The sequence below is a fragment of the Neltuma alba genome, unplaced genomic scaffold (assembly GCF_004799145.2).
Source record: "Neltuma alba isolate B1F8T4 unplaced genomic scaffold, ASM479914v2 tig00004009_pilon, whole genome shotgun sequence".
Classification (NCBI taxonomy): Eukaryota; Viridiplantae; Streptophyta; class Magnoliopsida; order Fabales; family Fabaceae; genus Neltuma; species Neltuma alba.
The window spans coordinates 51,881-64,850 of NW_021633521.1; positions in this window are offsets into that span (position 1 = coordinate 51,881).

Genomic DNA, 12,970 nt, shown 5'->3' on the forward strand with positions numbered 1-12,970 from the left:
CTTTAACTGATATCAATCCATGGAACATTCTAATGTAAAGAAATCAAGCAATGATATGCGATTTAATCTAAATGAACAAAATATAGAAGATCACATAAGGGAATTATTGTGTCACTCAACTCACAAGTGTTTAGGGTTCTTTTACTCCATTCACTTGTTCAAATACTCTACCATATGCTTGTAATAGCTCTATCTCTCCACCACTTAAATACATTAGTACTCAAGAATCAAGAGGACTTTTGTGGCTTGTAATGTAAAGGTAGAAAAGAAATGCACAAGAATGCATATGGGGTAAAAGATAATATGTAAATCAATGTGTAGAATTCAATGGCATTAGGAATGTTCAATTTAAGGTTTGATTTCTTGATCTTGAATTCTAAACCTATAAAGGTGCTTTTATTCCCACTTTCTTTTCCTTTCTTGCTTTTTCATTTCTTTTCAACTTTTCCATTCTCGCTTTTTTTTTGTTTCTTTTCTTTTCTTTTTCTTTTTAGTTTTTTTATTTCTTTTGCACCCATGCTCAAGTATGCACTTTCTCATATCAATCCATCAATTGAATCCATCATAATGCTAGTGAATTCTAAAAAGAATGAATAGAAAGAAATATGCATCCTTGTAGGAAAGAGGTTTTATAAATGAGAGTGAAATGAATGGAAAATTCAACTAAAAGGTTCAAATGGACAACAAGGGATAAATCATGTAGGGGTTGGCCATTTGGTCTAAGTAACTAATTTGAATGAATGCCTCAATCATGTTCAAGAGTGCAAATGTTATATGTGGTCTTGATTAAGAACTAAGACAAGTTTTGGAGAGTATAAGAGACAAGCGAATACACACAAAAGAAATGAATATAAAGGCCCAAAGAATCCTTCCAACTAGGCTTTGTCTTCCATATTCATTCACTTCTGCTAAAGAATACATTATGCTTAATACCAATGCACTAAAACATTTCTCTTCATGATATTCATTTCCAAATCAAAATCAATCACAAGTGCAACATTAAACTCTTGAAACAAGCTTAAACCTTTAAAAAGTTCTTGGAAACTGAGGTTTTGCAAAAGAACACACAAAAGCACACACAGCTCAAAAACACAGCATTAATTCCCCCACACTTAATCCTTGCATTGCCCTCAATGCAAACAGACTAAATATATCAACACTGTAGATCAAAACTAGAGCAAGAGACAAGAAATAGGATTACCAAGACAGAGGGAGCTTATTCTAAACAGTCAACTACCATTTTTTTCTATTGGGTTAGTCCCCTCCCCCACACTTATTCAACACAAGCAGTCCAATATATGTTGTAACAAGCAATTCAAGATAGTAAGGAAGGAAAGGGACAACCATGTAGTTTAAAGTGCTTCAAGCTCTTAAATGAGAAGGTAGCATCTCTAATGATGAACATATGAGTATCCAGGATACTTTTCAGCTGAATCCCTTTAGGTGGCGGTTTTGGGTCAATAAGCAAAGGATTCATAATGTATGGTTCCTTAAACAAAGAAGCATGATTAGACTTATCAAAATAATCAATGAAATTCACTGAATATGTACTAGCATAAGAGGATGCACAATGATGAGAATTTGCAATATGTGCATGCCTAAAAAGACATAAATCTGGTGTTAAATCACATGAGAGTATCTCATAAAAGGAGCAATGAACAAATGCAGCAAGTAACCTGTCACACCTTGCTATCGGATCCACTTAAGGTTTAATTAAAACCATTTTAGACCACCTTGGATGGTCTTGGACTCAAAAATCTATGAAAATGCTAATTTTTGAATTTTTACTGTTCATCTGATAAAAATCCAGTTTTCTAGCTCAACTTCAAAAATTCATAACTTAATCTAGAAAAATCAAAATAGAGTGGTTCAAAATTGTATAAAAAGCTCTTTGAATGCTCTTTCAATGAAAAATAATTTTATGAACCAATTCTATTTGAAAATGTGTCAAGATTTTGTGAAAGTTACCTCAGTGCATTTGGCAAAAATCCTTTTTCTAGATTCTAAACCTTAAATTTGAAAAATCATTAAAAATCGTGTAGTTGGCCATTTTTAATGTGCTACATATCACTTTAAAGATCGTGATGTGAACTTTAAGCATACCAAATTTCGTGTAGAAAAACATTTGGTAACTTAGTGAAATATGGCTCTAATTTGGTATCGTGCTTAGGGATTACAGCTCCAACCATGCATGCTTATACCTAACCAAATATAAATGTTTCCTCATGGTTCATCACCTTATTTATCCTTGGATTTGCAGCCTCCCTTTTGATGATTTAGTCCCTAAAATGTTAAGTTACATATGGGGGAGGAGATTTTAATGAAATCCCAGTAGTAAGATCAATCAACCAAAACATCAACATGCATCAATTACAAGCATTCCAACCTTTTGCTATTAATAGGGAACTACTTTACCTCATACATGTAGCACTCTAACATGCAATAGCCAAGGCACATAAAGCAAGGAGTATAGCTACACAATCATCATCATCATCATCATCATCATTTAGTTCAACCACATAATAGCACATGAAATTGCATAGCAATCAATGCAACACTCAACATTAAGGTCAATTAAATCTTACTACCTTGATCTAATACTCTTTGATTTTCTTGTTCTTCTTTCTTGCTTCCACAAATGCCAAACCCTAACATGAAAATCCATAAAAAGGGCAGCAAGAATCATCAACCATTCTACATAAAAATCACAACATAACTCAAGGACAACTTTTATCCCTTAAAGCTTCCACCTTTGTTCTTTAAATTTTAGAGTTTATTTCCTTAACCCTAAAAATTCCCTCTTGACTCATTCTTATATGATTTTTCATGTAGATTCTAAAATATGCTTAGATTTAAGAAAATAAAACTTCCTCTTCCAGTTTCAGCTTGGCTGAACCACTATGGTTCATTTTCCAAAAATTACAACTTTGATTTTATGGCTTTCAACACTTGTTCTTTAGGTTTACCCTATACTATTTTTCATTTTGAACACAATGGAAGGCTCAAAACTTTGAAAAACAACTCCTAAGGTTCAATTTTGGTCTTGGCCAAACAATACCATTTGAGAAGCATCAAAGAAATCTCTTCAAATCAACATCTAATCACCTAAAACCATCTTAAATCGTAGTGTTCTAACTATGTTTTGCAACAAAACCTCCGTCCCCTAACATTAACCAATTCAGCCAGCACCAAACAAAGAGGAAAACCCGAAATTTCAACCATCAAACTCAAGAGAATCAAGCAAGGAATGACATAGAATCATCTACTAACCTTAACTCTAAGCTTACTTGATCCAAAGTGGTTGATTTCTTCTTGTTTCCACTTCAAACTCTCTTTTTTCACTCTTCTTTCTTCCTTGGCCAAATGGTGATCTGAAAATGAGGGGAGGAGTGTGTTGATTAACGCCAAAAATATCTCACCAACCAATATTAATGATTTGCCAAGTGTCATCTCCCTATTCCCTCTTGTAACCTCTCTCCTGATTAACTTAAATCATAATGTAATTACATTCTAAAGTCAAAATCCTCTCCAATCAAGGCTTGACACTTGGAAAGCTTTAATTACCATCCATTAGAGGCTTGACAAAGTGGCAAATTGTGGGCCAAGTAAAGAGCAAGACTCTAGGCTTTACTTTATCAGTGCACTTTTACTCCGAGTTTGATTTCTTTTCTATAATTATAGTGCTCTGGCTTCTGTAATTATTTTCTATCAGATCCATAAACTATTCTCCTCATTTTTGTCTTCTCAAATTGTCCTCTTTGTCTCAAATTTAATTTTCCAATAATTAAATAAAAAGGACAACTATTTTCCTTCTCTTTAGTGATTTTTCCACTTTTCAAAGGAATTGGGAAAAATCTTGGATACTTGAGGATCTTATTTTAATTCCATAATCTCTTATAATTCCTTAGGATATCATAAGAATTTTTTTGGATTTTATTCTCCTTCCAAATATTTATTTGGAATTTTTCAAATAAAAGATCTTAAACTAGCTTAAATCACCCTTAAATTCTTTTGTAATTTCTCTAAGGGTAATTTGGTCATAAAACTAATTTTATAATCCCATATAACTCTCAAAGGATATCATCCTTATTTTTTTCTTAATTTTTTGAGACTTGAAATATTTTTCCATAATTATTCTTGACCAATTTTCCTTGATTAGTCAAACTTTACATAATTGGCTTGGAAAACTATAATAATTATTTTCCACCAAAATTCTTCTATTTGTCCTTGTCATTTTTGACCCTTAATTATTTAGAAATATCCCTATTCCTAAATGCCATATTACTGGATGTGACATATAACCTTTGGTTCTGTACAAAAACATAGAAAGGTTTCTTATGCACGAGGCATTTAGTGTTAGGTGCATGCCTATCATGATCATGTCTATAATACTCAATATTATGCAACCTCAGGCAATGACTTTTCAACCTTTTAAGATCAGGTGGGAGGTCACATGACAAAGTAGAATGCAAGAGCTATTGAATTGGTATCCCATTACTAAGTATAAAAGCAATGCAATGCAGAATATATGCATACTGAAGCTCATGAAGACAATCACAGATAGTAGAGAAAGTAAAAGGAAATTTAGATAAATCAAGGCTATTCTCAAGTTCCATTTCCACTTCTCTATGTCCAAGTATCCTGGACAAATCAGAGTTAGTATCCTTTCTTATTACATCATTATGAAAAGCATCATATAATGCAGAATTAGAGTGATCAATAGCAGTGACAGCAATGTTGTCAATTTCCTCTACAATTTCAACACTTTACAGCAATATTATTTCAATTTCATTTTGCATTTCATCTTCCTTCACAGCTTCAATGCATGGTTCAGCTCCTTCCAAATCCTTTATGCCTGCCACATCAAGTAAAATACTTCCTCAAGGCTTTTGTCAAGTGTAACATGTGCATTAAAGTCATTAATTGAATTAGACGAAGAATCAAAGTCATGTGAAGTGGAAAGCCAGCAATCAATTTTCTTATAAATGAAGCATGACACATCACCTTCGCATGCACAAAAACAAGAGGAGGGAAGGAAAGAAGAGATTGGGGTGAATTCATCATCAAATTCCAATTTATTCAATAACTCTTGTACACATGAAAGTCCATCAATCAGGTAACTAGAACCTTTATTAGCACTACACAAGTCAGTATTATCCACTTCAACACTAGAAGAAATAGGAATCATGCAATCAACATGTTCATTAACATCATAACCTTTAATTTCTAAATTCAGGTTCAAAGAAGGTTCACTACACTCAACATAGTCATACTTGTCATACTGTCCAACACACAAGTGACTTGAAACATTTTCATTCAAAGTTTGACAAGAAACAAGAGAAACATCATCTTCATGGTCAAGAGGATTAGGTTGAGTTACATCATACTCTAAAGTATTTTCATTAACATCAATAACACAAGGAATATCATCAACCATAGTTTCACAAGAAAAAGCAATAGAAACAGGAGTAACCTTAAGAGATAGGGTTTGCTCTTCCTCTTCAATTTCTTGGATTGTTGGCATGACATGCAGCGGGTTTTGCTTCAATCTCTTAAGTCTGTGCCTTCTTCTCCTTGTTTTAAAGCCAAATAGCTTGATCCTTCTTGACTGCTTAGGAATTTCTTCCTTAGCTACTTCAGTCTCAGGCTTATCACAATCAGTAGCAGTAATTAAAGCACTATGATTACCCATATCGTCAATTTGTGATGTAACATGTGTATCACTTCCCAAGTGTATTTCAATTCCAAAATCTTTACAACAGCTATCACAGCATTGCAGCGATAGAGTATTAAAGTCTCCACTTTGAGGTGCTGGACTACTCAGTTTGTGCTCAAAAGTACCTTTGCATTCTTGAGAGGATGTCTCACCTTCTGATTTAGTTACAGTTGTAACAGTAGCTTGAATTTCTTGCTCATCATCCAAATATTGAGCTTTAAGCCATGATTCACCCTCTTCACCATTTGATTTCTCCTAAAATATATGCATTATGAATCTGTTTGACAATTCAGCAATTTTATTCAACTCTTCTAATTTCCCATACTTCATAGCATCATTGAGTAATCTTTCATGTCTCACCTCCAATTGGTTATTTGCTTCCCTCAAAGCATGTATGTGATCATCATGGTTTAGATCATCATGGTTTAGAATTGAAAGAAGAGATTCAATTGCAGCAGTGTGAAGCTCACAAATTGGTTCATGAGGTTGTAGGGAGGCTATGAGAAGGAAAGATTCTTCAGGGGGTTGAAACCTAACTTTTTCTACTACCTTAGCTTGCGTGGATGCACTGGAGGTAGCCTTTGAGCATGGAGTCATGTTTCCACCATATGTAACAGCCTCAAAGTTGGATTGAATCCTAGAAGGAGCATTCTCAAAACTGACTGGGGAGTAGTCTTCATATCTTGTTGAATTGTCATTTCCATAGGACAAATTAGATGATATACTCCTGCATTGGCATCTATTCTAGCAGCAATGGCTTCCAACCTTTCAAAGCCAATTTATCTTTCTTCGGTGACTCAATATCCTACAAATGAGTTTGAATAGGGGTCTAATGAAATTCCTCCCTCGATTTAGAATTTTGATGACTTAACTCATAGTAAGGCTGATTCATCCAATCAGGATTTCCATGAAGATTCTTACTAGGGCAATTCCATCTATTATGCCAGGGTAAATTGCAATAGCAACACAATGGTCCTTGAGATGTTGGGCATAAATTTCCATACTGTAAGTGAGAATGGCTTGGTGCATACCCATATTGCTCTTGAGAATTCCTGTACATAGAGGCATAATATGGGAATCACCATTAGGTCTAGAATAACAGGAATTAAATCTTCCATCATTCCAACAGTAATCCATGACTCAATTAAAAACAAAAAGGGAACTTATGCAGAGCACAAGAATTATGCAATGAATAAGCTGATAAAAGAATTAATCCTAAATGAACCCAAGTGAAACAACAAAAGTGTAAATGTATTTTTATATGAAATTTTTTATTCTTTTTCAAAATTCTAAAATGTTTTTTTTTCCTTATCAAGTGGATGACAAGTGTTTTCCCCAATCAAGCACTAAAACTAATCAAAACAAACAAAATCAATCAGCAAAAACATGAGACAGACTCAGGCATCGCGGCCTTTAGGAAGATGTGCCGCGGGCTATGTGACAGAGAGCTACAAAATGCAAGAGTAGGCAATGTGCTACGACGGATTGTGCAATGTGCTGTGTGCTCCGGATAGAAAGCTCAAAAACTAGTCAAAAACACTCTGAACAAATATAGAAATGCAAGAACACTAAAATACAAAGATTAAAGCATGATCTAGCTGAATTTTTGGGACAAGAGTACTCACATATCAAAGCTATAAGAGACCACAAAATGTAATCACGAGAATTAAAAGCAGGACAGTCTAGAGGCTTGAATTCAAGCAAAAAATACACAAAAGCACTGTAGAACAAATTAGAGTGACACTTAACTAACTAAAACCCTAAGCAACCGTGCCTCCCCAGTAACGGTGCCAATTTGATGAAGCCTTGTCATTAGGGGATCTCAAAAATACTAGAATTAAGCTTAGAAGTGCAGTGGCTCAACCCTAGGTCGATTCACAAGGAGGTCAATTGCTTAGGAGCCTAGTTTACTTAAATGCCAATCACAAATTAATTGTTAGGACTGAGATTGATTTTATCTGATTGAATTACTCTAATCACCTAATATTTATTTGATTTTCTGATTTAAGATGAGTGATGAATGACAATAGCAAAGATGAAAGACAGTAGTGGGAAGTATGAGAGAAATACAGTGGTAATTCTTCCTAAGAGTGTGGCTTCACCTTCATCACCTCATAAAATAAGGAGTCGATTGCAATCAAGAGAGAATATACAGTGAATTATAAATGGGTGAATTGAAAATTCTCAAGATAACATCAATCGATAGTTAACGTAAATCAATCAACTCAATCACAATACCAAGTCAAACTAGACTCGATAGTTTGATCAAATCTACTCAGAATCTAAGAATACACTGTCAGTACATCACATTACAATCTGAATACAGAGTTCCTCAAGGTGAGCAATCTAAATCTAATCTAAAATCACAATCAACTAATATGACCATATGAGCTAATCATGAATCTAGGAAGAGACGAACTGAAACATCCTACCTTTAGCCCCTCAGAGTACACGTTTGGAAGTGTTATGGTTCAAGCGGATCACGACACAAGCCTGTGAATTAAAAATTTCAACATAATTACTCGGGTTACTATTCACTGTTTAAATTTCATATTACAGGTCCAACTTTGAAAAATCATAACTAATTCTACAAAAATCGTATTGAGGTGTTCTAAAATTATATAGAAATATCTTTGAAATCTCTTTAAGAGAAAATATCCAATTGGACTTATCCTTGCCCAATTCGTACAGTTTAATCAATAAAGATTACTGTTCATTTGGTAAAATCTGGAACTTTAAGATTCTGTGCCTCAACTTTGAAAATTCGTATCTCCTTGTGTACACGTCCAATTGAGGTGATCTACCTCTCATTTTAAATCATGGGATGTGTACTATAAGTATGCCAAATCTTGTGGCTAAACTCATTCATTTGCTAGGTCAAACTGGAGCTACAAACTCACTACCCCAGGACCTACGTTTTGCCCCTTAACTACTCTTTACTTTAATTCTTTTTATTTCTTTGACATACATAACTTGGGATTACTCTTTCCCATTCATTCTCATACATTTCTATTCATGACATAAAAATTATAATTAAATACATGGCATCATTGGCATCCATAACATAGTTTACAAAATAGGAGAATTATATATTCATCAACAGTCTCATCCATTAACAAGAATAATTCTCCGCTTACTTCTTCTTGCTTCTCATGCCATTATTGCCCATCGTTGATTGACCTAAATGGTTGGTTATGAAGGGGTGAGATTCGGGAGAATCTCAGTAGCAAACATTACTACATACATCCACAAGATGGATGCTAGTGTATGGCATGTAGTTTTTCATAAACTTAAGTTAACTAGTGACATGCCATCATGCTTTATGCTTGGCATAAAAATGCATGGCCATGGGAAACATATTAAAAATAGGATTTATAGCAACAATCATCATGTCACAACATCATTCAAACAACAAATACAAACCAACACATGAGCATACCACATCAAGTACATAAAGGGTAAGTTCACTACCTTGCACCTCAAGCTTTCCTCTTGCTTTTCTTTTGATTCCCTTGACTTCCCAACCACAAGGGCTTTCGGTCAACATCATCAAACATCCTCTTGGATGTTCTAAGGTCCTAAACATAATCACATGGGTCATACAATCCATTAGGACCAAGAGATTATATAAAGTTCAGGATTAACCTTCTTGAACCTAACCCTCTTCTCTTAATTTTGGATTGATGTTCTAGCTTTTCTAACATAAATCTCATAATTTTCTATCCTTAAGATCCATTTCTTATCAATTAGGACCACTTTAGATGGCCTTAGATTCAAGAAGATCAAATCTGGAAATTACGCTTCGCGGGTACTGTTCACACAGAATTTCCAAAATTTTTGCTACACTTTGAAAATTCATAATTAATTCTAGAAAAATCCAAATTGAGTGGTTCCAAGTCTCACTAAAATCTCCTTAAGTAAAATTTACGCAAAAATTAGTTTCAGGAACCAATTCTATGCCGAACAGCACCAGAATTGTACGGAATCCGAAACTCTTCCAAAAGTTCAACACTGTTTCCAGATTTCAAACCCTAACTTTGAAAAATCACCATAAATCGTACACATATCCAAATGAAGTGTTCTACCTATGGATTTAAAGCTCACAGAGTGTACTTTAAGCATACAAAATTTCAGAATCAAATATGTACAATAACTAATCTGAAATAGGCATAAAATCAGGTGCTATAACCATCACATACCTTGATCTTGAAACTTGAACTTAGGTGGACTTTCTCTCACTAAAAAAGGCTCTTTCTCTCTCTAGATTTGATTTTGCAAGAGTTTTCCCTCTTAAAATGGGCTTGCACGAAAATGAACTATGGATGGGGGTATTTATAGGCTTCATACTTTCCATAATTCCACATATGCCCTTCTTGCATAAGACTTGATCTTAGCCCTCCATTCAACCACCCTTTCCACTTGTACACATCTTAAGCAACATAGCCTAAGAAGATGACAAGTGTCTTGGTGAGTCATGACTTCAAGAAGCGTGTAGATGCTTCTAGAGATTTCTAGTTCCCTCTAGGTTCTTCTATACTCTTCTTGATTATTCTAGATTCTTCTAACAACTTGAAGAATTCCTTTCATGCCCATTCATTAACTTGGCATTAAAATAGGGAGGAAATAAATGGAAAATTCGTGTAAAAATATTTCCTTAATTATTTCTCCACTTATCAAGCCAATCTTGCACCGTAACGGATATTTTTTGAGTCCTGACTTACCCTATACCACCGGGACAACTTCTTTTTAAAATTCTGGCCAATAAAAGGTACATATATAGCGCCATCTCAGAGGAGCATAGATGAAGATAATTAGCTCTACTAACTACTTAACCTTACTGAGTCATGCAGTAGAGATTTCAATATAACGGGTAGACAAAAGACTGTCTAAAATATTCCCGTACTGCGTTCTGATTTTTATGCTGTCTATAAATATCTTCTGGTGACTCAGCACGATGACTCGTAGGTGTCATGATTACGCTTGGTGACTCAACATGATGACTCAGCATCGTCATGATGGCCCTTAGATATTTTCTTTGGTTTTGTCTCCTATTTAGGGGACAAAATTATTTAATATTTGACTGGAGCATTTTATTCAATCCAGAGCTCCAAAAATTCATCCAAAAATATCATAAAATTCCTCATATTCTAGAGAAAATCTGTGAATTTTCTCAGGTCATAACTCAACCTGTAGCCCCACTTAAAAATCATTCTTTAAAATGCCCCTTTTCGGCACAACTGGCTTTTAAGTATTCTTAAAGCCATTTTGCTGGTCTTCTGGGAATAAGACTAATTTTACAATTTTCTAAAGTCTCTTAGATCATACATCCCCATTTTACCATAATTTTCTGAGGTTTCCTTATGACTCAAACAATTAAATCTATCTCTACATCTCAAACTAAGCCATAAACTTATAAATTCCTTTTAAGTTACCTCAGGGGTATTTTCATCATCTCTCTTCACAAAAGAGCCTTAGAATATTATTTCCCATTTTCTGGGATTTTCTTAGAATTTTCTAAGTACTTTTCATTTTTACCCCTGATGACTGTAACTTTCTGAATTTACGGTTTTACCCCTGCTTAGGCTCAACCTCATAAAACCATCTCTTTGAGGCTTCTAACTTAACCTTTGGTCTGTATCTAGCCTCTTTTCTCTTTTTGGGCCTTTGAGACTTTACTGGAGCCTCTAACTTTGATTACCCTTTAGCCCCTTAAAACTTTCACTTTGCAGTTTAGTCCCTCAAACTGCTTTAACTTCCTTTCTCATCTTTAGGACCTCTACTAAAAAAGGGTCTAGTAGCCTATCCTATTCAGGCTATTTCTAGTACTTCTAGGCCTAAAAATCAGGATGTTACACGAACTCCCCTATCAAAGCAATGGCTTTGGTTTAGCTTCATATCTTAGGAAGGTGGAGGATTAACTGCGCATGGAAGAGAAGAAGGCTCCACCAAGCTATGATCCAAATTTGACCATGGCAGATGAAGACAATGATGAAAATCAATGGAGGAAATCAAGATTGAAGGTGGATGACAGAGGTGTCGAGGTGGAGGTGTGAGAGAATCTAAGATGGAGAGAGTGGGAAGCGATGTAAAAATTGGTGATCTGAAGTAAAGTAGGTTGAAATATGGTTCTCCCCTCTAGAATCAGAAGTGGAGGGAATAAAAAGCATGGTGAAGAACTGATTTCGAATCCCCCTTCGCGAGCACGCAACTGCTGAATTCAATTCTGGAATTTTTCTGTCATCCGCCGCAACACCTCCTCATATCTATCGCGGTACCTGGCCAAAACAGTGTCGTCTCAATTAGTGATTCTGAGTTCTTTGTTAAATTGCATCCGCAGTGGCGCTTTAGATAATCTGTTGCGATGCCTATTACTGAGGGTACTTTGCAAATCTGCCATGGCGCCTTATGTGACATGTTGTGGCGCCTTAGATAGAATGGCCAAAACGCTAAAGAAGCTCCTTGAAACTCACACTAAACAAGGAATCAAAAGTACACACTGTAACACCTTACATTTACGACCTTATATTGTGCCAAGTTAAGACATTCGGAAGCACAATTTAAGGTTACCGGGTTGAAAAACCTAAATTTGAAAATTTCTTTTCCCGCATTACTATTCACTGTAACCTTAAACTTGGCATAACTTTGAAAAATCATAACTAATTATAAAAAAATCGAAACAAGATCGTTCCAAGTCTCACTCGAAGCTCTTAACATCATCTATCAAGGAAAAATGACCTCAGGTTCCGCTTTAATCAGAAACGCATCCGTTTTCAATTTCGAAAAGTACTGTTCATTTGGTCATTTTTCTATTTTCCAGGATTTTTGCCTAACTTTGAAAAGGCATAACTTCTTGCACAGAGCTCCGATTGTGACGTTTTACCACTCATTTTAAAGATCTATTTGCATGCTAAATTTCAGGGAAAAAGTCAACCATTTGACCAGGGTCTTCGTTGGTCAAAGTTTGGTCAAAACTAGACCATTTTTATCCCCTTTTTCACTAATTCTAACAGCATTTCGTTTTTCACTATAATCATACTATAATCACATGTAAAGCTATTCTATCATTAATATACATTCCAAAAAGGTTATCATATCATGTATTCATGATCATAGTATGCTTACATGGCTTGAAAGAGAAAGGTTCAAAACCGTATAATACATTACATAATTCATAACTTCCTCAAGCCATGATTATTTCCTTTCCCTTCTCCTTGGCAGTAGTGGCACCTAGGATATCATGTTATAGGAGGAATG